This window comes from Lepidochelys olivacea, assembly GCF_965140295.1.
Source record: "Lepidochelys olivacea isolate rLepOli2 genome assembly, chromosome: 8".
Lineage (NCBI taxonomy): Eukaryota > Metazoa > Chordata > Testudines > Cheloniidae > Lepidochelys > Lepidochelys olivacea.
In genome coordinates, this window is record NC_140418.1 from 36,899,253 (window position 1) to 36,923,635 (window position 24,383).

At 41.4% G+C, this 24,383-nt stretch overlaps 1 protein-coding gene across 1 annotated transcript in view; it reads right to left on the reverse strand.

The window, feature by feature from the left end:
- The window catches only part of PFDN1 (prefoldin subunit 1), a 60,346-nt gene that overhangs the window by 31,497 nt on the left and 4,466 nt on the right, over window positions 1-24,383 (reverse strand). The gene's annotated exons all lie outside the window — the stretch shown is intronic.

Below are 24,383 nucleotides of genomic sequence, written 5' to 3' on the forward strand. Positions count from 1 at the left end.
CATTTACAGCACAATAAAAGATAATGGAATTGATTACTCAATGGGCTGAAAAAATGGAGGTGATTAGCTAGTGAAAGTGGCCCAGACTTCACTCAATTCAAGACAAACTAAACACTTAAAATGGAGTAAAGGTTGACGCCAAACTTTTCTGCCCCATGCGCTGTTACCAGCCTTCTGGATGGTCTTAACATTTAGAGAAGACACTTGTATTGCACAGCTTGCAGATGAAATACTGAAGATTTGAACCACAGAACATGTTACATAACTGTTTATGCATACAAATGGCTCATACTCTGGCACCACGCTAACCTTTAGGTTTCCATGCAAGTCCCATAATTTCGTTATCTCAGTTTAAGAGTTTGGATACAGAGATACACTAGATCTGTATTTCATGACTGTAGTAGGGTGGTTACCCGCTCCTGCCCTGTGGGGCTTGAGAGCCAGGGCTGAGGGCAAGAAAGGCTAGGCTGATTGGGGAAATGGCTGCAGCTGGGCCACATCCCAATCAGGCCACGGCTGGGCCTATAAAGGGACTGACTGCTAGGCTGAAGCTTAGCCAGTCTCTCTCTGCGTTCAGAGAGAGAGAGAGAGAGGGGCCTGGCTGCAGGGACCTGAGGGAGAACCTAGATTGGAGCAGAGCTGAGGGGGAAAGGCCAGGGGAGCTCCGGCCTGGAAACCCCCAGGCTGCGAGGTCTAGGTTAGGACCTATTGGGTACTGGGGTTGCCAGGGGGCAGCCCACAGGTAGACAGAGGCAGCAGGTCCAAACCCCCTCGCCTGTGATGAGTGACTGATACACTGCAGTCTGCCCCAGGGAGCGGGGCTAAGCGATGACTGGCAGTAGCCAAGACTGAGGCAAGGTGGGGGTAGTGGGTGGGGGTTCCCCGGGGAGGGGAGACCCTCAGAGATTGTTGGGGTTTACTGCCAAGGGGCAGCACCCCAGTGGGAGGAGGCATCGGGTTCTGGGAGGGACTGGGGCCGGCGGTAAGGCGGATCACCAGACAGCAGAGGGCGCTCCAGAGCCTGACAAGCTAATTCCCAAGGACAACCAGCAGGCGACGCAGCTGGGCGAGTCCAGCTCTATTACAATGACGCTGGGATATTTCATGGCACATGGAATCTTTGCTTGAAAAGGGAAAAGAGACTGTCTTCAGTAGGCTATGTATCTAATCATGAATCATTACAGGATTTCTTCCATGGATTGTTTATGCCTGGAATATGACTGACCTCTATGGTTAAGATTAGATCTGGCAAAAATTCTGGAATTTCCATTTCTGTGGGAAATTCTGCCATTTCAAAAAAGTTTTCATTCTGATTCAGAACAAAAACTTGAAATTTCAGTTTCCCACAGAAAAGAAATTCTGAAATTATTTGTTTTAAAAAAAAAAAATTTCAGTTCCATTTTTCTAAATGAAACAGAGCAGCTGCCGCCACCTCCCAGGCTGCCTTCCATTCCTGGGGATGCCCTGGGATTCAGGTGAGCTCCCCACCACAGAGCAAGGATCCTAAAGCCCTGAGAGCCATGGCTCCAGCCAGAGCCTGATCTCGGGGCAGTCCACATGGCAAGGTTGCTCATGAGCCATAGACCGTTGAAGCTCTGAGGTCACTGGCCTCAGGACAGTTGTCACGGAGGGGTCTTCCGGAGCCAGAGGAACCCTACCTGTGTTTTGTCAGAAGTTCACTGAACCCAACACATTTCTGATAAATATTTCAGGTTCAATGAATTGGCATTTTCCAATTAACCTTGTCCCCGATCAGCTCTAGTTAAGAGTCAGGTATTAATATTTTGGTGGTCACAGAAGACATGAACCTGCGTAATGGCTGGGATAAGGCAAATCCTGGTGGTTCTCACTATGGAGACAGATTTATGCTTGTTTGGGTGCCCTTAACTGTGCTTTAACAGTTTCCATTGTTTAGGGTTTCAGAGTAACAGCCATGTTAGTCTGTATTCGCAAAAAGAAAAGGAGTACTTGTGGCACCTTAGAGACTAACCAATTTATTTGAGCATGAGCTTTCGTGAGCTACAGCTCACTTCATCGGATGCATACCGTGGAAACTGCAGCAGACTTTATATATACACAGAGAATATGAAACAATACCTCCTCCCACCCCACTGTCCTGCTGGTAATAGCTTATCTAAAGTGATCATCAGGTGGGCCATTTCCAGCACAAATCCAGGTTTTCTCACCCTCCACCCCCACACACAAATTCACTCTCCTGCTGGTGATAGCCCATCCAAAGTGACAACTCTTTACACAATGTGCATGATAATCAAGTTGGGCTATTTCCTGCACAAATCCAGGTTTTCTCACATCCCCCTCACCCCCATACACACACAAACTCACTCTCCTTTGTTTAGGGCTTGTTTATTTGTTTAAAGTGAACTTTGAATTCCAATGCTATCTAAAGTTCAGTTTTGTTGCATTCATATTTTTTTAAACTGAAGCTGCAGTAACGAGTATCTATTTCTTCTTTTTCTCCATTTACAATCAAGTTATGAAGATAAGTTTCTTATGAATTACAGATGAAAGTAACAGCAAGCTTGTACAGCCATCATAAGAAAGCTGCCCCCAAACTGCTCAGAGCAGCGTTCTGAGTAATCACACGGCTCAAGGCTACTCTCAGAATATGACAGATAACTTGCAAAGAGGTAAAGGCTAACTGAGTTCAAGTAAATTTTAGGAACCTTACATAGCTTTCTTCATCCCCTCCTCTCACACACAAGGAATGCACAAGCAACAGATTAGCCTCTTCCCTACTTAGAAAGTCACCCAGAAGGATTAAAAGGAGCCTCCACAGCTCATACCATTGTGTTCAAGGTCTCTCCCGGGCTAACTAGTGTCTGGGACCATGTCTTCATGCCAAGTGACAAGTGATCAAGTTGAACAGCTAAAAGGAATAGCTTTAGACTGGGCAGTGCCAGACTACATGCCTCTTCTGCACAGAAGTTTGAATTCAATGTGCAGCATAATCTCCCATGACAAATGGATATTATTAACACATTTATTCAGGGCCTGGAAGATGAACAGAAATGAGGATCCTCCTGCACAGCTTGAAAAACGTACCCAACACCAGCTGCCTGAGGATTAAGCCTGGGTGAACAATACCTGGTGCCATCACAGCCCTGCAATTTATAACAACAGAAGAGTTGGGTGCTGCATTTAATTTTAACATGTTGCCAATTCATGCTCTCCTTAATGTGGTTCTCACACTTTACAGTGCTTTCCTTGATTTTGTTACACATTCTTTTCCTTCCTGGCTTCACTCTACTTTCTCTCTCTTATAATTCACATGGTAGCTCTTCTATGTAGTTTTCAATGTCTCTCCTCACTTTGTCCCTTTTCTCTCCAATCATTTTGTGCGACGCTTCTCCTTGGTATCATCTTCGCTACCCCAAAATTCCTCTTTTAATATCTTTCTCTTTTTATTTACTACATCCCCTCAATTTCTCCCTCTCTCTACCTACCAGCCTCAACCCCTCCACCACCTGTTCAGACACTGGTAACCTTTTCAGGCCTTAACACTCAATAGCCAGGTGCCTAAACTAAAAGGAAGGTTCTGTCTCTCTGGGTGCAGTGTCCCTGTGAGAAGCCACATCCACCCGTGTACCCTCAGGGAAAGGGAAGGTCACTGCATTTGCATCAGGTGCAGCCCTAGATCCTAAGGGGCACCATTTCTCATAGCCTCCAGCTATCAGGTTTTGATAAATATAAAGCTCTCTCACACATCCTTTGGACAGTTGGAAGAGAAAGGGAGCATTACCCCGGCTTCTTTCCTATGCTAAGCTCTTTGAGGCAGGGACTCTTTTTGTTCTGTGTTTGTACAGCACCTAGCATAGCAAGATCTTTGTCCATGCAGCTCCTAGGCACTGCTGCAATACATATAAATCATTCCTCTCTCGCACCCGAAAGCATCATGGCTACTGTAACGGTGATGGTGGTTGTGTGTTGGGGGGAGAGGTGGCTCCACTTCCCTAATTTTTTTGGGAGGGTGGAGGGGGTGGGGTGGACCACAACTGTGAACAGCTGCAGTACCTACTCATTTGATGTACATAGCTTTCCAAAGTTGGAGTAGTTCAAACTGACCATCTTCTCTGTTCCAGTGCTGCCCACTGTGTTCTAAATATGGAACAGTGAAAACTGACAAGATTCTGGTCAATTTTCACTGCACTGCAATTTGGACAATCTCTGAGCAGCAGCACTGAAGTTGTCCATGCAGACTTATGAAGACTACACAGCATCAGTTTACACTTGGTTTACTCTGGAAGATCTTTGCAGCTGTAAGGGCTTAAGGATTGATTGTTTGTTGGTTAAACGAAAGCTTAGATTCTGCAGCTGTCAACACCATTCAACTGAGAAATATCCTCCCTGGTGCCTTTCCTCAAACAAAAGCTTAAGAATGTACACTGATAGCAGCCAAAGACCCAAATTTTCAAATTGAAATCTTAAAGCTAGAAAATTACATCTACATTTATCCACCTAAGTGGCCTGACTTTCAGAGGTACCAAACCCTCAAACAACTGGGTTACTGATGATGTAGGTGCCTAATTTGGGGTATTCAATTTCAAAAATGTTGGCCAATGTTTTCACCCAACTGAGGAAAAGTGTACCATTTATCTGAGCCACCAGAGAAAACAGGGAGGCCTACTCCATGCAGTCACATAAACAGCATTAGAGTAATTTAGCAATTAGTAAATTAGTAATTTTGGCCCAGATTTTGCCATTTCAATTAATCCAGCTAAACACTTAGCTAGAATGTTCATTGTTGAGTAGGAGAGAAATTAGGCAAGAATGTTTTTGTGCAGTACCTACAGTAGCGGGTTACACCGAATTGTATTGCTGAGAAACATATAGGTATTACATTTTGACATTTTAAGTAATGTCAAAGAAACCTAGAAAGTACACTAGATACTTTGGGGATTGGTCCTGCTCCTGAGGTCCCTTCCAACTCTGATATTCTATGATTCTATGCTTTCTTTAGTGTGTATACAAAAGAAATTAGCTAAACATGTTAATTCAGTGCAGAGTATATGAAGAAGCTGAATAGCTGGTGACACTGCAGGGACTAGAATATTTAGAGTGTTCACTTTCACCTAGCATACAATATAATGTTTTGGGGTGTTTAAAAAGCAAGGGGCAGATTCTCAGCTGGTGTAATTTAAGTTAATGGACCTATGACAGTATATAAATGACAGGAAAAACAAAGCCAGCAGGGCCCAGTTGCCTCCTTCGGAAGTGTGAAATTGAACTTGTGAGATTAACCTAACTGATATGAGCTAGATAGGGTAAAAAGGCACTGAGCAAGCTTCCACCACACCCACCTCTAGTTTCCGCAAGTGAAGTTCCACCACTCAAGAGTTATTAATTGTAATTATGATGACTGGTATGTGCCAATGTGTGCACGTTGTTGTACAAGACAAACACCATGGCAATCCCTGCTCCAGAAAGCTTTTTACCTAGACATGGATCCATTAGGGATTGGGATGAGGCCAAACTCACTTCACATGCTTCTTTCTTCAGAAGCAAAGCTTTCTACTTCTGATTACCCATAGAACCTTCAGAGCAAAAACCAATACACTCTGCAGCCAAACAGCATGAAACCACCACCCAGAAAGTTGTGAATTTTCCCTTTTCAGCTTAATTAGCTGCTAACTTTAAAGTCTAATAACTTTCACAGCTGCTCCTCATACAAGAAATATCCATATCTCATGTAGTAGGATAGATTCCTCAAGTACTGATGTTCCATTCATTTGAAAGGACAGTCCATTTAAAATAAGGTTACAAGTTTTTAATAGAAAAACAGCTAAATGTTCTTTTGATGATTTGCATACATAAAAGACTTCCTAAGGTCCCTAAAAATGTGTAAAAATGAGAAGTAGGGAGCCAGCTAGAATATATTAGGCTCTTCTGGTGCCATGTGAGAGATTCTGTGGATTGTTCAACAAAATCTGGGATGCCAGCAGCACAAGTGGCTCTTTATTACAGTGAGTGAGTATTTCTCCGAGAGAGAGAGAGAATGAATGAGTCTGAGTCTCCTCATGACTGCTGGCTCTAAAGACATAAAACGTATTGTAGGAACAAAAAAGTAACAGTATTACCAAGGACAAGCAGAAAGAAAAAACACCCCAGAAAATCTTTCACAAATTCCCCCACTGATTTCTATATTCCTCCCAATAACCCTCTGTTAATCCCAAAGCAGGATTTTTGTTTCTTTGAAACAGGGTGGAGGCTATATATTCCCCTTAGAAACCCAGCTGTTTGTTTCCTTCAGAGTTCCCTCCATTTCCAGATGTGAAATTTCTAGCATATGTCTTTCCATTTTTTAAATCGGTACAGATAATTTTATGCCCCTCCCACTCCAACATGGTCTGCAGGATGTAGCTACTCATCAGTAATCCTATAAACTCTGTGGGCCCCTTTGTCACTCTCACATACTGGCGCAAACACCCACATACGGATGTTCACACTGAACATTTAATTGAATAACCCACAGTTTGTTTGTGCCAGGTGTGACAATGCTGCTCGTGGGAGCCAGCTGAGATCACTCAATTAGGGTGAACTGCAAACAAAACAGGGCAGACAAACCCCAAAAGCTGGTGGATATTCCAATATTTAGATTTACTAAGCCAGCACAAAACAGCTCCTGTATCACCTCACTGGTTACTCAGAAGTCCAAACAACGCAGTTCCCTTAAAGTGCTCCATCCAGATACACATGATGATGATGATGATGATGATTGAAAATCCCATCATATAAAAGAAAAGATTCTTCCAATCCCAAAGAATCAGCCACACACCCAGGTCCAATTATAACTTAGATCTTACCCAAAATACATGCTATATATATATATATATATACACACACATATATATATATATATATATATATATATATATATATATATATACACACACACACACACACACACGAATATAGCCAATTCTTATTAACTAAGCTAAAATTTATTTAAAAAGAAAAGAGAGTTTTGGTTAAAAGATCAATATACATACAGACTCGAGTTCAATTCTTGAGGTTTAGATACATCATAGAGATGAGCTTGTAGTTGCCAAAAGCCCTTTTAGAAATAGTCCATAGGTTATAGTCCAATGTCCATATTCAGGGTGACTCCAGTCAGTGACTGGGGATCTCAATACTTATGGCTTAAGATTTCCCCCTCTTGAAACCCAAAGCAGATCTGAGATGAAGAAGGATCACGGCCCAACATTTTTATACATTTCCTGCAACCTTTTGGCCTGAGAAAACAATAGGCTTAATTTTCCTTCTTCCAAACACCATGGCAATTAGCACAGGATAATTTATCCATTAAACAGTTCAGATACAGGTTACCACAACCTTCAAAAGAGACATATAGATAATAATACTGTTTCACACAAGTGTCTTCCTAAATGTTAATATTCCTTTTTTGATCTTTGAATCAAAGCTATAGCAATAGACAAGACTTGTTTGCTTACATCACAAGACCTGAACAAACATCTACTCTTCTATCTCTAACAATGCAAACTTGCATTTCAAAGCTCTATCATTTACATATCTTCCTAACAGTCTTTAAAGTTTGGCCATGGGTCAGGTCAGTCTGAGTTAATTAATTCTTTCTAGCCCTGTCACCTTTCAATGAGATATTATATGACTGATAATGTCACACCAGGATTTACTATTTGACTTACAAAACAGTATTACATTGTAAAATATTTAAACTCTTGCTGAATGAGTTTATGGGGATACTTGTTCACTAATCAATGCAGAGTATACATTTTATGGCACACAAGTTATGCTGGACTGTGATGACACCTGTACATAAGTTTGCCTAACACTTTCCATTAGGAGCCCCTGATTTCAGTTGTTTATAATTTTGCCAATCTTTAACCATTCAGGCTGAAATTTTTCATGCCTCAGGCAGAATTTTTTTTTTTATTTTGAATTCAGTAGAAATTATTCAAGCTATTTCTGAGAATCAGATAAGGGAGGAAATAAGTAATTCTGCCAATGTTAAAAGTATTTTCTACCAGCTCTAGTGCCTCCCAGGTTTGGAGTAGGAACCTGAAAATTGATGCCAGGATAATCCATCTGCCAGAGAGATGCCTTTTGCTATCCAAATGAGAACCCATCCATATTTGGCCAAATTATAAACCTCTAAAAATTACCATTTGCACATGCTCAGTAAAACCTGTTAGAGGTTTGTGACTAGGATCTCTGAACATTCTAGCCACACTGAGCATAACTCCAGCCCTGCATAACTTCCTAAATCCCAACCACACGGAGCATGCTCCTGGGCTAGGGAAAGAACTGCAGCTGCCACCCCTTTGGCCTAGGAGAAGGCAGACGCTAAAGCAAGCGGGGGGGCATACAGCTCTGCTTCCCAGTTTGGGAAAGCTCCTCTTTCTGCTTCGATCTGCTTTAATCACAGGGGCACTGGGCACCAAGAGGAGACAAGTCCTAGTTTCACTCTTCCACTGGTGTTAATAATTCTTTACACTTCACAGCCCTTATTGTTGAGCAAAGCCTCACACCCCTACCTTAGGAGGTGAGCAGATATCACTGACCCTTACATATGGGGTAACAGCACAAAGTCACCTCTGCCAGAACTATTGGTTTCAGAGTAGCAGCCGTGTTAGTCTATTCGCAAAAAAAAAAAAAAAAAAAAAAAAAAGGAGTACTAGTGGCACCTTAGAGACTAACCAATTTATCTGAGCATAAGCTTTCGTGAGCTACAGCTCACTTCATCGGATGCATTCAGTGGAAAATACAGTGAGGAGATTTATATACACACAGAACATGAAAAAATGGGTGTTATCATACACACTGTAAGAAGAGTTACAGTGTGTATGATAACACCCATTTTTTCATGTTCTGTGTGTATATAAATCTCCTCACTGTATTTTCCACTGAATGCATCCGATGAAGTGAGCTGTAGCTCACGAAAGCTTATGTTCAGATAAATTGGTTAGTCCCTAAGGTGCCACTAGTACTCCTTTTCTTTTTGCCAGAACTATGAATACAACCAAGAGGCTGCTCTAATTTACTGCAGCCTTACCTGGCTGCCTATGAGCTACTCCAAAACCCACAATTGCTGTAGAATTCCACAAATCAGCCACTTCCTTTTCTTTCCTAGCATGTCTCTACATCAGTGGCTATGAGAGGAAAAACATGGGGCTGAGTACACTGGAGCACGGTAAAGGGGCCATAGCAAGGACTAGAATATGGCCCCAGGTCTCTAGTATGGTAGACCTAGTTCTCATGCATTTCGGCTCACTTTCAGAATCAATGTCCCAAATTTGTATTTGGCTGTGCTGTCTAACCACTAGGTCACACGCTACTCTCCAGAGACTGGAACAGAACCCAAGATTCTCAATATTCCTTTGCTGTCGAGCAAAGTTTTGTAAGTCACTGGCAAAGTATATGTCACATGCCTGTAGTGGATTGTCCACAGACAGGACAATAGCCTAATGCTACTACTAGTTACTCCTCAGACTGAAGTAGCAAAGGTCTGTGTTATGGATCTAAGATCCTGGATTCCAACCAGATCAATGATTCAAGCAGGAAGTCAATATGGTTCCATAAAATGGGAGTTTTGGTTATTCAATTCACTTTAAAAAAAAATCTAAAAAGTTACAAGTAAAAATGTTAAAAGAATGTTAAGACTGCAAAGGAAAAGTTGGGAAATGCTAGAATTAACAACTTTAATTCAGTTTCCTTGTATGTACACAACCTTAATGTTCTTTTAACATAGCTTTCTGCATATAATATATAAATATATAATGCAGTAAATATATCATGGCATGCTGTGTAAATATATGTAACGTTCTGGCTAAAATGCTGTGCCTCACACATGTAATGCTGTAGGCCAAGGCTTTTTTCCAATCAGACCAAGCAATGTGAAAAGTTAGGCTAAGCCCAGTCATGCCCTCATCTATTTAAAGATGCTTTTTAATGCTGAACTCGTGCTGCCATTCAAGCTTTGAGAGTAACCCAGTATGGGATTAGTGCATTTTAAGTTCTGTTCAAAGCCAATGGAATAGAGGCTTCCAAAGGAGCTGATCTTGTTCCCAAACAATCCATCTTGACTGGAACAGAAGTTGACTGCTCAAGTTCACAACCACTCAGGACAGACCCCTCTCCCTTCTCTACATATGTCCATTTAAATTCTAATAATAATTTGTCTGTGTACTTCATAACAAGGTACTAGTTATACACTCAGCAAGCTTCAGTTTTAATTACTTTATCTAATTGAGAAACACCTACTAGCCGTAAATTCCAATACAAGATTAAAAACAATATAGTAATTCATCATTGTACATGTTTTAAAAACACTATTTTATACACTCTCTCTCTTCATATCTAGATATTTCATATTTTGTCAGTCTGTTTTTTATCATCTCATTAAGCAGCTTATGTTCTTTGGCTGATGCATTTGAGTCAACTCATCTCAAGCAGATTAGATGGCAAGTTGTTCCTATGTTTGCTACTATGAGATAACAGGCAGCTAAAATCAGAAAATTCTCAACACGGTTAGACAACTCCATTTTTCTCCAATTAGCAAATATTTTGGAGCAAAAATTCATATAGTACATAAATCTCCCATTACAGGCTAACAAACTTTAGCCAAAGAAGTTTCTTAGCAATTCTCTGCATTTGTGGAGGCAAATCAAATTTTTAATTTTACTACTGTATCTGTATACAGCTAATTAGATTCTTATATGCATCAGGTTTAATGAGCCATTTGGCAGTTTTAGTTTAAGAAGTGTAGGTGCAATAACGTACACATTGTGCAGCTGTACCTCCGACATTTGACGGAAAAAAAGGATTAACTTTACTCTTATAGAGACAACAATGAAATTGCGTAGATTAACATTTGCAAGTTATATAACTATTGACCTTCAAGGACAAAGTGAGGAACAGAAAATGCCAAACTACTTACATTTTCAAAACTATGTGTGGCATGTCAAGAACAAGCACACCTGCCCCTCTGATGAGAAAATGTTATTTGTCTTACACCTGTACCATGTTTACTTTAGCTTTCCCTTTATTTTGGATCTGTCAACAGCTCCAGCATATTACATTACTTCATACAGAAATAGTATCACAGCTTCCAAACAGCAGTTTCTGCATTGCTAGACACTTAACTAGATGGTAGATTTATACCATTGTTCATACTTAGTTTCTTAAAAAAAGCAAGTAGTGGTTCACCTCTAAATTGGTGATAAACATAGTATGACCAAAAATAACGCTACAGTAGTGAGAGTCAGCTTTTTAAAGGGCACCATCCATTCTTTTCGAAGGCTAGATCAAGATTTACTGAAATTCCGACTAATTTGTGTCTTCCTGTGATAGGGTATACCAACCCCACACTGAACACGCAAAGGTTAACGAACTGCTGTGGGCCCACTCAGCCAAATCCCACTGCACCTGCACTCACTGCCGGTAATGAAGGGGCAGTTAAAAGGAGAGAAAGAGAGTTCAATTACTGGCTGACCAGCAAGGAAAGCAGACCTTGCAGGCCCTTCGTGCCTGGAGGAAAGGACCAGCCCTGCACTCCTGCAGGGACTGTGAACTGTCAGAGCCCTTGGGAGAATGGGAGGCCTGGCACAGGACTAGTGAGTTTGTTTTGGACTATTCTTCTGTTTTTGTTTTTAAAATGTTATTGTTCCAGGCTGGGCTACCTGGCAGATACCTGAGACTGTTACAGGGGACCACTGCCCAGAAGGAGTACGGGGAAACTGCTTCAACAATCTCTTTCACCCTGTAGTTTTTCTTGAATCCTCAAGTGCATGGTCACAATTCCTTTCTGTAGTATGATGCTTGAGCAAACATTCACAAGCAACATCCAAAGATACATCCGTGTCGGAAGTGGAATGATAATTTCAAATATCATTGGCAATATTTCCCTTTCTAACAAATCATAGTCATGAATCACCCCACCCCAAGCAGTCCCCTAATCATTCTCTCTTCTAATTTCCTGTTTAACAAACAACATGAACAAACAATTTTTAGCTAGTTAAGCAGAGAAAACACAACAGACCATAGAGTCTAACAATATGCCAGCGACATACTTCAGGTAGGTGTATGCAATATGGTTTGGTACAGACTTTCAAAACTGTATGCTACGGAGGCTGGAAACATGCACTCTTCTCCATCTCCATAGGATAGATTTGACAATACTGTATAAAAAAGGAATTCACAGTGAACAGTCAGTCAGTGCTGCACCTGATTTGAACAGTGGGGGCTGGGATTACTAGCCTTCCCCACCGTCATTTTTAAGGTGCTGCTGTCATGTATCCTTTCTAACAACAGTAGGATCCATTTCATAAAATTTTGCACAATTTTCCAAAAACAGAAGTAAAACAACATCAATTTGTATAGCAGAAGAGCCTCTTGAAATTAAAAGACTATCAGCCAGGAGAAAGAAAGGTAGCAAAGACTAAGATGAATGCCCCCTCATCAGCACCTAAAGAGTTCTCTTGAACACTGTTTCCCATGAATTAATATATAATAAATAAATACTCATGTGATGGAAAGAGAGAATGAATTTGAGAGAGTAAAGTAAGTATTTCCATTCCACTGCCACATTTCCCCCTCTCCATTTAGGCAGTCCTACACCTACCCAGGCCTTCAAAAAAACCATAATGTTCCTTACACCTATAAAAACAAGTTGATGTTTCATTTGTTGTGCATCTTCTGGAGAGCTACACAGAGCTTAAACTGAAAATGTGAGGCATAAGGACAACTATGCAAAAGACCACAAGTGAATAAAAACCCTGGCTTTTTATTTGCCAATTTTGGAACGCCCTTATGTTGCATAGATTTTGCTTTTACGTACCATAGAAATTGCTTTCGTGATACAAACAGAAAATCATTGTCAGGTAAAAGCATGGGAGGAAGTAGTACTGCACAACTTATTGCAGATGTAGAGATAAATATTAAATGTTCTTTTGACTCTAGAATGCTAACCAACATAATTGATATATAAGAGGTGTTTAATTACCAGAAGAAAACTATAGAGCACTAAAACAATCACAATCTACGTACTTAGTAACTAAAAAACAAACCTAGGGCAAGAATTTGTTCATGAATATCTAAAAAACAAGACTAAGCACTTCCTCCATAGTCAACAATCAAGATATATTCCAGGGAATAATCATGCAGGTGACAACTGAGGAAGAAGAAACTGATTCATAAACAAGGATCCAGAGTAAAGAAATAGCTATTTTTGACAAGATGACATTCCTTGGGCAGCTGACAAATCTGCATCCCCCAGGAATTCTGTGATGCTCAGAAAAAAAGCCTTCAGAGCTTTGCCATTCTGTCTGGTACATGTGTGTGTTCCAACAGAAGTGATATTTTCAGCTCAGAACTAAAAATCCGGTCAGGAAGAGACATACACTGATACTGTTGCCTGTTCTCCATGTTGCCAAATGGCCAAAAATGGACAATGATGTCCAGTCACTTGACGGATGTATTTCTGGACACACCTGCCTCTTTGATCGTGTTTAATTCCTTTAATGGAGAGGTCAGCTTTGCGACCAGGAAAAGAATGAACTCAAGAACAGTTTGTATAAAAAAAAAATTGGTGAAGTGCTCTTTATTCTCGAAAATGTGAAGGCTTCCTTGGTCTTCAGGCCTTTTGTGCAAATGACAAGGGTGGGAAATCTATTCAGTTTTTCTAAGAGAAGCTGGATAAATGTTTTTAGTTATGGTGATGGTTTAGATGCTTCGAAGCCTAAGGGGCTAAGCAAAAACCATTCCCCATGCTCCTGTTTTAAATACCCTGAGAAACCTTCTATGACATACTACAGCAAAGACAGCAAAAGACCTGGAGCAGGAACATTGCAAGGTCAGAAGTTTAGAAGAGAAGCTCACCCAATACTTCGTGTTTGTTTAACCACATATCTTAGAGACCTCTCTGTGCACGACTGCTACAGCTCACACCAGATGAGCTGCATTTGATGACAGCCTGCAGATGATGGGCATTACTGGGGACTGAGATAAGGTGAGGGATCCAATGCTATGGAACTTGCTTCCTGAAGTAGTCTACCACTGGATTGCTGACCTTCGAAGTATAAGGCAAGACATCTTTTTGTGTTCAAGCATTTACATGATAATACACTGTCATTGGACTACAGATGATCAGGCTGTTTACTGAACACAGCTTATGCCACAGTAGTAGAGTTACAGTGTGTCAATAAATTAACTTGGAGAGCTACACATGTGGTGTAAAAAGCATATCAGTTAACTTGCTGCAACTTCTCTCACTGCAAGCATGGATGGGAGAACCTGGAAGACAAGCTTTTTTGTAGGACTGGTAGAAATGCCTATTGCTAAGGTTACCTGACACTTTCTATTATAAGACCCTGATTTTAGTTACTTATAACTTTGCCAAACTAACATTTGGGCTGAAAATTTCCATCCCACATGTCTGCCTCAGGCTGAAATTTTTTTGAACTTTTAGTCAAAATGGTTCAGCCCTTTCTGCGAACAAAGGCTAGAAGAAAACACTCTGTTTTCCCCATGTTAACAAATGCTGGTGACCTTTTATTTAATGTTCTAGTGCCACCATATTTTGGATCTGGGACTCAATGTGATAGAGGGTCTATACCCATCAAAATCTGCCTAAATTTGGCCAAGTTATAAACCTTTGAAAAAATCTGTTTCCACATACTCGAGAGACTTGCTAGAGCTGAACAATTAAGACTTTGAAAAGTCCTTGGCTCCTAATGCTGACCACACTGTACATGCACCATCCCCACATAGCGACTGAGCATACCCCAGCCCACGGCTACATGAGTTTAGAAAGGCTCTCTCTGTAAAGGCTTCTCCAGAATGAGGTAGGCGGGCCATTCATCTAGTATTAAACCAGACAGTCAGACTTTTCTAGTGTTTGTCCCCCATCCAGTACTATGAAAAAACCAGACATGCTTTTGTCCTGTATCAGGTGGGGGATGCCCTTTTGAAGAGCACACCCCTTTGCCCCCACCAGCATGACCTCGCACACAAAGTCCTGGAGACAGAGTGGCACACTCTTAAAAATGACACCCCCACATCTGGTGTGACCTTGCATGCACCATGGGGGCACACTCGGGGGGGGCACACTCGGGGGGGCTCTTAAAAATGGCACCCCCACACGCAGCATAACTTCACCCACACCATGCGTCCAATATCATGCCAACACGAGCAGATCCATGCTGTTCTAGGAAGTACTGGAATGTCTGGTATTCCAGGACGAGGTGAGTGGCCACCCTAAACTGGGGTCAAGCCAGGCACTGGGAATGAGAGCAGGGAGCCTATTTCCCCTGCTGGCATCCAGGTAGTGCAGAGGAGGAAGCAGCCTCATTCTAATACAGAGGGGCAAAAAATGGACCAGGGAACGGGAAAGGAGGAGACTGGGACAAGTAGTCTGGTGAGACTGGGTTGTGAGGGTGAGAGAACCTGGGAACTGGAGTGGGGATGGGATGCTGGGACTGGTTGGGCAAGGAGACTGGGCCAAGAAGCCTGACGAGTGCAGACTGGGACTGCATAGGCAAGGAGAATGAGAGTGGGGTAGGGACAGTTTGTGGGAGATGGGCCAGGAGGGGCTCAAGCCTGGGGGAAAGGACAGAAGCGTCGGTAGACAATAGAGCCCACATCTCTCCAGAGCTTGGAATGAAACCCAGGATTCCCCAGCCTCACCATTCTTTTGCTGTCTGTAAATATCCATGGACCTTACATCCTCCTGTGGTGCTGGACCACAGAGAGGATGAATATTGCTATCAGTTACACTATTAGTTCAAGGGGCAGAGGGCTGTACAGTAAATATAAATGTTCCAACCCTCCTGATCAGCCGAAGGGGTGTCAATATGCTGCTACACAACAGAACTGTTCTTTTTTCAGTTTACTTTTTTAAAACCCTAGTAAATTACACACACACAAATCTATGTTAAAACTGCAAAGTCAAGCACTCGGAAGTTTGGACAGGCCAGAATTAAAGTTGCCTTTGCAAACTTAATTTGGCAGCTCTGTGTGAATGCTTGATAATACAATCTTTAATTACAGGATCACACACTTTTTTCCACAGGACCCAGGCCTTGTTCAGTGCACAGGATGGATGGTGCTCACTAAATGAACAGTTATTCAATAGATTGTTTTCTCCTCATTGTTTAATGTGTGGCCCTAGGATTTATTTACAGTACACTGTTCAGACCCTTCTCTGAAGACAGAATTATTAATTTCCTCAGGCTTTTCTATGGCGCTCATCACTGTGATATCCAATTGCTCCAGAAACATGAATTTATCTTCACAAAATCCCTGTGAAATGAAGGGGTGGTATTATCCCCATTTTACAAAGAGGAAGCTCAGGCACATCAAGATTCTGATAAAAAGTATCAACTAATTTTAAGCGCCAAATCTGATATTCAGGTGCTTATCATTATATAGCACACACTTCAAGCCACAGCTCCCACTGACTTCTATGCAGTTGTGAGAGCTCAGCACTTCTACAGATCAAACCCCAGGCTCTCAAGTTGGGCACCCAGAAATTGAGGAACACAGTTAGTGACCACCGGTGAAAAGGATGGCTTAAGCAACTTGTCTATCATCATACAGGAACTTTGTGGCAGAGGAAGGAATGGATTCTATTTCCTCAAGAGGGCATTCAACCGTCTTTAACCATGAGACCCTCCTTTCTGTTCCTGCAGTCCCCTGCCTCAAACACAATACACCTTCCAACTTCTGCAACAAATGAAGCAGAGGTCTTACACACTACAGTCTGCCTTACCACACAAGCCTGATACATCCCCAGAGCAAGTCTGCCCTTTGCATGGATTGCACCAGGGTGTTATGGAAAAAATAGCACATAATCATGTTATTGAAGACTGTATCATGACACCTATGCACAAGAGGGCCCAAATTAAGGTTACACAGGCAACCTTAATTCCAACATTTCCCAGCTTTTTAGTGCCTGACTTTACAATCTTCATGTTCTTTGAATGCAAGGGTTTTTTTGTGTAGTACACCGGACCCTCGCTAGAACGTGGGATTTGGAATCCATGCCAAGTATTGCGTTATAGCGGGGACCATGTTAAAATTAAATTACTGTATACAGTAAATGTCACATCCATTAAGTATAGAAAACCTTAGAAAATAAACTACTTCAAGGAAACGAGAAAAAAATGTTGCTTTATTAGAGATTTAAAGTAGACATTACAATAAACTAGTCTAGTTTTTCTTTAAAAAGTCGGTGAGTTGCTTTTGCTTCTTGCTGCTTTGCTGCTTCCACTTAGAAAACTGCAAAAGACTACGTAGCTGCATAATTTTTATAGGCTCAATGTCTTGCATCTCAAAGCAGTCTCTAAGCCGGCTACGGTCACAGTTGACGTTGGAATTTCATCTTCCTCTTCTTCTTCCACAGTGGAGGCCAATTCTTCAGCTTCTGGAATGGTGTTTGGTTGTACTGCCTGAAGAATTTGGTCATCCGTTACACTTTCAGCAACGGGACAAAATTCTTCTACTTCATTGTCGCCTCTTATCCAGGACTCGATATTTTATGGCAGAACAGTTACCCCGAGCCTGGACAGTTGCTGGCACAGCTCCTGCATCCATTCCATGTCTGTTCTTCCAACTTCCTCCTCTGTAAATCCCTCAAAGTCAAATTCCTCATCAGACTGTGATCTGCTTTCTTCATTTTCTTCCAGGAGTGGGTGGCCAAACGACTCTCTCAGTCCCACCATCCAACAGCAGTTTATCGTTTCAGCGCATAAAATTCCAGGAATCACCGCCAATGTAAAAGTCTTTTATAGTCAACTTCTTCAGAAAATCGGTGACAGACAACTCGCTTTCCATCATTTGTCATACCAAGTTCCATCGATAGTGCTGCTTAAAAATGGTGATAACACCTTGATCAAGCAATTCTGGAAGTCCTCTATTTAGATAAGTATTCAACCCATATTTTACCATCACAGGTTCTGAGTCTTTCAGCCGGAGAATGCACTGGACAGTTGTCTAGCAAAAGAACGGCCTTTTCTTTTAAGCGTTTTGCCTGCAAATGCTTCGCACAGAAGGGACAAATTTGGTGAAGAACGATTATTCAAAAATCTCTTGTCATCCAGGAATTTTTGGAGTTCTTGTACGAAAACGGCATGCAATTCACATTTAAGTGATGAAAGCACCGAGGCATGCAAGACTTTCCAATGCACAATGGTTTTAATTTAAGCTTGCCTGTTGCATTCACACAAAACAATAAAGTAAGGTGATCTTTTCCCTGTTTATAGCCTTCTTTCTTACGTTCATCTGTTCTGACAGCCAGGGTTTTATCAGGCAACATTTTATAATAAATTCCTGTTTCGTCTGCATTGTAAACCTGTTCCTCCGAGTAACCCTCTTCCTGTAAAATTGCCCTCAGCTTCGCAGGGTACGATTGCGCAGCGTTGGCATCAGCAGAGTGTTTTTCTCACGAAACTGCAATCTGAGAGATTCAGTGACTTTTCTGAAATCGCCTTAAAATTCCTGAATTCACCATTAAGTTCCCGGTTGAATTTTTCCAGTTGCATGGCTATAAGCGGACCAGAAATCGGAATGCCTTTCTGCTGTTCTTGCACAAACCACATGTACACTGCAGAATCAAGATTGGCACTACTCACTAAATGGGCTTGTTTTCGTTGAAGGCTATGCTCTTCATCCAGGTTATGAACTTAGTTCCGAGCTTGTCAGCATTATTTAGCCATCCAGAAAAGGTGGACTCATTAATGCCAATATCGCGGCTAATCTTTGCCTGGGTTTCACCATTTAAGTCATTTGATAGCTTCCAATTTCTCCTGCACCGAGTAAGCCTTCCTTTTGCCCAACATTTTTGACAACTTTCTAAAGATAAATACAGTACTGTACCTGTAAATTTTTATTACATTACATTTGTATGGCATTCTAGGCCTACAGCAATCGTCTTAGGGCTTGTCTACACTACCACACGGGGTAGATTTAAGATACGCAACTTCAGCTACGTGAATAGCAGACGCTCTCCCGTCAACTGTGCTTGCACTCCTTATTCTGGTGGCGTACTAGAGTCGACAGGAGAGCACTCAGCGGTCGATTTATCGCGTCTATGCTCAAAAAAATTGTACTGTACTTAAATTTGGGATCCATGGCCACAACCGCGTTATATCCGAATTTACGTTATATAGATGCGCGTTCTAGCGAGGGTCCGGTGTATTCATAAAATCCTAGTACCTCCTGCATCAAGAGTATGAAAAACCTACTTATCAATAGCAAGCAGAAGTAGCTTGCCCTGGCAAGCACAAGTACCTTCAGCATCATTTTTTGCTGAAATAAAGCTATTTTATATATACACGCGCACATAATACATGCACACTTTGGCATTACTTGGCAAGATGCCACAAGGCTGGGATATCTTCTAAGCAACGGAAACTTACAGTATACAGCAATTCATCACCTTCTACTATGTGGCACTGACTTTCCTTGTGTGACATAAAAATAGTTATAGTAGAAGTAAATCTAGCACTACTAAGCTCCCTGTACTGAAGAGAGGTAGGGTTGCACGCTACACATAAATTGCAATGAAGAAAAGCCAGGTTTGGGAATGACAAATTGACTTTCACACTACGATGATACAGAGAAGGCACCTCAGAGAGACAATGTGCTCATGTTCAGAGAAGGGAAAAGTAAAGACCACAATACTCATTCATATAGTGCTTGTGAAGAAGTGAAAGATTAAATCAGTTGCCCCTGGGGCCGCATGTATTTCACATAGGTATAACCATATATAAATGGTTTTAAAAAGTTATGGTTGCAAAGTGACCTGACACAGGGGTATCTTCCTAACTACAATTCTCTTCCAATGCCCCTACTGCTGCTCATAGCTTATCCAAGCAGAAGAGTGAAATTAATAAGACTCAGGTCAGTTCAGAAATCCATGGGCAGAAGTGAAATTGATAAAAATCATGTCCACTACACCCTGCAGCTTGGGAAAGCTACCAACAATAGAAGCAGTAGGCACTGAAGTAGTTCCAAGAAGCTGAGGGAGTAGAGAAGAGTAGCAGACACAAAAACCTCCATGACAGCAGCCAGGAGTCTTAGGGTTAGGTAGGGTTAGGCAAATGGTAAATTGAGCCCTGCATGTCCCTCAACTCTTTGTGAAATGAGAATATACAGGTCACCAAGAAGAGCCAGATTTTGCTACTGTTTTGTTGGCAAAAAAAGATATGATTGTTGCTGCAGGCAAAAGTGTTTCTGTATGAGACAGAGACTTGTCTTTGCAGTTGCTGAAAATAGGGATCCTGCTAATTTATGACTTTTGACTCTCACCAAGAACAGCACTGAAAGTAGCAACATGGTCAAACCTCCAGGGAAATGGACTAGATTATCTAGGTCTTTTGCACCTCTCAATTCTAACATCATTTTTCATTTGTGTGGTTAAAAAAAACAAACAACCCACACTTCAAAAATCATGATCAAAATCAGATTATTATTAGTTGCCATGCAGACAGAACATTTCTTGGGCATAAGCTTGAAAATAAAGTTGTATGAGGTTATTGAGTTTGTTTTATTTTTATAATCAGACTGTTCCTTGGGCATACAACTTCTAAAAAAGTGTCAGAGGAGTAAAACTGGAGACACATCCTAAATAACTAAATATCAATACATGACAAAAAACTTCAGTTTTGGCATCCCACAGCAACAAGAACTGCAGTGAACCCTATAGTGTGTCTGGTGTAAATAAATGTTTTCCCTTACAACTCTGACTGGATCTATTAATTATCTGAATGTTAGACGTATGTAAAGGGAAAGGTCTCAAATATTCAGACAGAGAATTCTGTAGTTTAAACTTTCATCCTAGTTCTTAAAGCAACATGATGATGTCAGTTCACAAATAGCTTAAGCAGCCAAACTAGAAGTTGATGGTAGTTGTATCAGGCTACATAACAAGCCTTTCAAAAGAATATGAAGTAACAAAACTAAAATGTACTTGGCAAGATGCCACGAGGCTGGGATATCTTCTAAGCAACAGAAACTTACAGTATACAGCAATTCATCACCTCCTACTATGCGGCACTGACTCTCCTTGTATTAAATCAAAAATAGCTATAGTAGAAGTAAATCTAGCACTACTAAGATCATACGCTGAAGAGAGGTGGGTTGCTCGCTACACATAAATTGCAACAAAGAAACACAGGTTTGGGAATGACAAACTGGCTTTCACATTACTATGATGCAGAAAAGGCATCAAAAAGACAACGTGCTCAAGTTCAAAGCAGAGGAGAGCACTGTTCCCTCTAAGCTGTTTGCGCGCACACAGATCTTAAACCCCGCACACATGGCGAAACACCACGCACACTCCAGTTTCGGTGGCGGCGTGTTTTTGTTTGTTTTTTTGCGCGCACGCTTTGGTGGCGGCACAGAAGAAATTTTTTGCGCACACCATCTGTTAAAAATTAGAGGGAACATTGGAGGAGAGTAAAAACCATAATACTCATTCATATAGTGCTCGTGAAGAAGTAAGAGATTAAACTGATTGCCTTCTGGGGCAGCATGCATTTCACACAGGTATAACCGAGGTCTAGAGTAAAATGCTTTTTAAATCTCTAAGTTATACACATACACTGGGCAAACACTGAAAGATTTTTCTAGACAAAAAGTCAAAATACTGTTCTGTGAGTGAGCTGGGTTTTGAATTTATTAAAGCTAAGCATAGGAACAGAAACAGCCTACTTCCAATAATTTGGCCATTCATACAATTAGTCACAGGTGCACTGATGACATTAAAGTCCGAAACTGACTCTGAACCCCCACCCTTTCCGGGGTATGGGAGTAAAGGGCACCCAGGACCTTGATTTAGAGATTGTCCACACCTCCTTTGATAAAAAATTATTAAAGTAACCTACCACCCACCTTAAGACATGCAATATTCTAACCAGTGCTGAAGAAACCATAATGTGAAGCTAGAGAGCTCACAAACAAATTCCTCCCAATGTCTAAACTCCTTCACTAGCTTGTTTAGAAAAGGAAGCTGGCAAAAAACAACCTCTAATGCCACCTGACATTTCCTAGATTATAAAACCAGAAGTGACTATTGTAATAATCTCTCCATCATAACACAGGCCATAGGATTTCCCTGAATTAATTCCTGTTTCAATTGAAACATATATATTAGAAAGACATCCAATCTTGATTTAAAAGTTCCTGTGATGGAGAATCCATTACAAACCAAGTAAGGTGTTCAATGTTTAATTACCCTAACTGTTAAAAATTTGCAACTCATTCCTAGACTAAATTTATCTAGCTTCAATTTCCAATTGCCAGTATCCTGCATCCCTTCCAGTCAGGCTTCAGGCCAGACACATCACTTGTTACTCTGGCATGTAACTTCATCTGTCCATAAACAACAAAAGTACACCCATATTCCTCCTGCTGAATATCTCTGTAGCGCTCCCTACAGATGTTCACCAAACATTGGTGGCTCAGCTCCAAGAGGATGCAGACGTGAAATGTAATGACCTGAAATGGCTCAAATCAAACCCAGACAATTGTAATTTGCGGGGGTGGGATAGCTCAGTGGTTTGAGCATTGGCCTGCTAAACCCAGGGTTGTGAGTTCAATCCTTGAGGGGGCCGTTTAGGAATCTGGGGCAAAACTTGGGGATTGGTCCTGCTTTGAGCAGGGGGTTGGACTAGATGACCTCCTGAGGTCCCTTCCAACCCTGATATTCTATGATTCTATGATAATGGGCAACTGTTTCTCCACGTCCAAAACCTTCACCAGTGTGTTCACGCAAGATTCAATTGTCTTCATGTTATTCCACATCTACACGAACCTGGTGAGACAATCCAGGCTGAACTGCCAACAGCATGAAGATAATATCCAGCTATGTCTAACATAACTTTTATATCTAACATAAGCAGTGCCTGAGCAAACAATGTTTGGCTAAAGCTAAAACCAAGCTAGACTCAGGTGATATTAGTAGGAAGAAGGAATCACTCAGAAAAACCTGCCTCCTCTGTAACATCCCCACCTGTGGAGGATATTTGTCCTCATCCTGAGACAGTTACGTTAGTGTACAGCTTGGAGCCTCTTTGGATCCCTCGATGCTATTGAATGTCAAACCATGTATACTTCCTAATGAAATCAGCCAGAAGATCATGCCCCTTTTGATCAGACACAGACCTGGCGACAGAATGATCCACACTCACAACCTCCAAGCTTGATTACTGCAATTCATATCCAGGAATGAAGCAGGCCAAAGCTCCAAATAGTACAGAACACAGTAGAGTAGCCATTCTAAGCTCATCTGGTTAGCAACACAGGTCACAGTCCACAACATCCCTGTACTGATAGGCGGCAGTAGGAAACCACAAATCGTCATGAGGCCTCGCTCCCTCTTACATCCAACAACTACACAACTAAACAAATACAATTATTTACAGTAGAAGCAGGTGCCAAGCAGACTAAAACCTCAGGTCTTGATCCCAACTCACAAGAACACAGATTTAGTCCAGAATTGGAGGCGTTCCTGACAGGTGTAACACAAGATAGATTTTTTGTTGTGGTGGTAGAGGGGGAGATTAAATCCCACTATAGCAGTCTCAGATTTTACCATTTCAGAACAGTTTTTTGTTTTTTTAAAAAATAGCTCCTCCTGGCAAAAGTAATGAGGAAAATAAAGGAATCCACCCTAAGGAGTCTGAGCATTAGAACTGCCTGGGTGTTTGGTGACAATGTTATCTAGCCTAGAGCTATTGGAAAAGGCAACCAGATCACCACTTTGCAAACCACTTCTGCTAAAGTCTTCCTCCTTCAAGTGCATGAGTGTAACGATACCCACCGTCAAGTAATCTGTAAGAACTGAACCAGGATGTCTGTATCTAAAAGCATGAGTCTCTAATGCTTGAGCTAAAGGGGCAGGCCCCACTATCTCTGAGACAGCAGCAGACTCAAACATTCATACAAGCCATTAACATGAGGATTACTAAAGTGTTAGTAGGTTACAAGAGAATGCTAGTGGTTCCTAGTGGAATGAGCTATCAATTATCATCCATCCCAAACTAAAACTACCTTCCATTTTACAAGCCACTACAATACAGTGTCAAAACTCCTATAACTAATGAAGCATAGGAGAGGTTGAGATCCTATTTAAGGATGAAGACAGGATCATAACTCTGGAAAGATTATTCTGTATAAATAAACCAAACAAATTCATTTGTGCTCTGCCCCAGAGGGCACACTAGAGCAAAAACCAACTACCATACTTCTGATTTAAAGGGACTCCCCATCAATATTATCACCCTGAAAAATGTTTGCCTATTATTGTTACAAGTAATAGGAGAGATTATGCCATGAGAGATTAGAAGTAAAATTTCTCTTTTTTCATTGTCTTTTCTTTGTGCATTTGA